The sequence below is a fragment of the Belonocnema kinseyi genome, chromosome 9, assembly GCF_010883055.1.
Source record: "Belonocnema kinseyi isolate 2016_QV_RU_SX_M_011 chromosome 9, B_treatae_v1, whole genome shotgun sequence".
NCBI lineage: Eukaryota > Metazoa > Arthropoda > Insecta > Hymenoptera > Cynipidae > Belonocnema > Belonocnema kinseyi.
The window spans coordinates 30303680-30305776 of NC_046665.1; positions in this window are offsets into that span (position 1 = coordinate 30303680).

The following is a 2097-nucleotide window of genomic DNA, read 5'->3' on the forward strand; positions in this document are numbered from 1 at the left end:
TGTGGTAGACATTTTTCTTGTTCGGTTACATAACCTCAAAAGCAGCTAAAAAGCGCGTTTTTTGCACATTTAGGTTAGGATATCTTTCAAACCTGACGTGAAGAAGCAATTTTGAGCTCGGATTCAGATTCAGCGTATCAAAATCCTTCGAAAATGTTAGGTCTGGTCTCTTGACTTTAAAATTTGTCGGCCTGTGTTATTTAAATTTTTTAATTCTTTGTCTGAAATTAGTATCAAAAGTTATCAATGAAACAAATATTTAAAAATGTATGTAAAAATTAAAAAAAAAAATGTAAAGTATAAGTTATTTCAATGTTTGAATAAAAATGATGTCCGCGCGCATCTACTTCCGCTGTCCCTATATGCACTTATTTCCGCGTGCGCAGTTCCTTCACCTCCCACCACGGTCCCTGTAGGGGCTCTACGGTCACTCCCGCGAGAGTAGTTGACATATTTGTTTTCGTGACACTGAAATGCCGTCAATTGACAAAAGAATGGAGCATGACTGAGAAAAAACATTCTACACTGTTAGAAAAAAGGCGCTGAATCATACCGATTAGTGAACGTTTTTCACTCTACAAATAAATTGTATTATCCCACATCTCTATAGGTGCAAAGTTCGGTGTCGAACGTGAGAGCATACCTTTTTTATCTCAGCCAGTGCGATCATTGACAGTTTTTGCATCGTTCCGATGCGGAAGACGATGTGGAGTGTTCATAAAAGAGCCGGTGTAGCATCGTCGCGTCGGTAAGTCGGCTCTGCTACATGTTGCGTAGGCCAGCCTCGTGTAGAGCCGAAAATGCACGAGCAAGAACCCGAGCCCCCCGACTTCGCGATTCGTTTTCGGTGGCTGTCTATTAGGACGAGTTTTTAAGTAAACTGATTAAGTAATCTTGAAGATTTAAAGGCAACCTTTTTAATTTTTCCGAATTTAAAAAAAATCAGAAAAATTTGAATAATTTTTAATAGTTAGATGGCTTAAATGTCTGACAAGATTAGAAACAGAACTTTTTCGAGATTCGCGTGACAATTTTTGTTAATTTTTTATTTAAAAAAAATGGAAATTAAGAGAAAATTAAAAAAGGTTTCTAAGCATATAAACGATTTCAAAACATTTAAAAGATGAGCGTGGAAGATTTTAAAGCAAAATATTTTAATTTGGTAAATTTTAAAATAATCAAAACTTTAAATGATGTTTTAAGAATTTCGTAAGGTTTCACGAAAATGGCAAAAATTCTTTTAGGTTCCGAGCAATTATTAAAATAATTTCTTTGATTTCGGAAAATTAATTGAATAATTTGAATTGAATGATTAAATAATTTTTTAAGATTAGAAGATTAGAAGGTCTGACTAGATTAAAAAAAAAATTATTATTTTCCTAATATTCGTGTGAAAAATTTTAATGGTTTTTTACTTTGAAAAATGAATTTTAAAAGAAAATTAAAGAAGACTTTTAAGCACATCAAAAGATTTCCTGAAATTTCGAAAAAGGGTGTAGAAGGTTTTAAAAGCAAAATGTTTAATTTCGCTATGATTAAAAGTTGAAAAAAATGTAAATAATCGAAAAAATTCAAGAAATATTTAGTAGACTTAATGAGATTCAAAAATAATCTAGACTATAGAAGAGTTTCAGAACATAGGGTAAACTTATTTTAAAAACTGAAAAATCTAAAAATTCCTGTAGAAGAAAGAAAGATACGCCTGGAAATTGTGTACAATCATCAGCCTTTAAAGTTAAAATTCTAGTGATTTTTTTAATAATTATTTTCAGCACATTTCTTTAAAAAAAACGTGATTTTTCGTGCCTATTTTTTTTGTCAACCATTTTCCAAAGGTTTTCAAGTTTGTAATTAACCTGGAATCTCACTAACTGGTGGAATAAATGTCTAAACTTTGAGAATCCACGGTTCAAAGATCGATTTTTCGTTTTAGTATTTTCAAAATGGCGTCTTAATGGCAAAATTTTTGTGAAAACATTCATGATTTTTCTTTAAAATAAACGATGCGCTTTTCGGAAAAATCATCAAGAATAAAAAGTTCTTGTAATCAGCCAAGGAATACGCCTGAATTTTTCCGGAGCGTTTTGAGCAAAATTT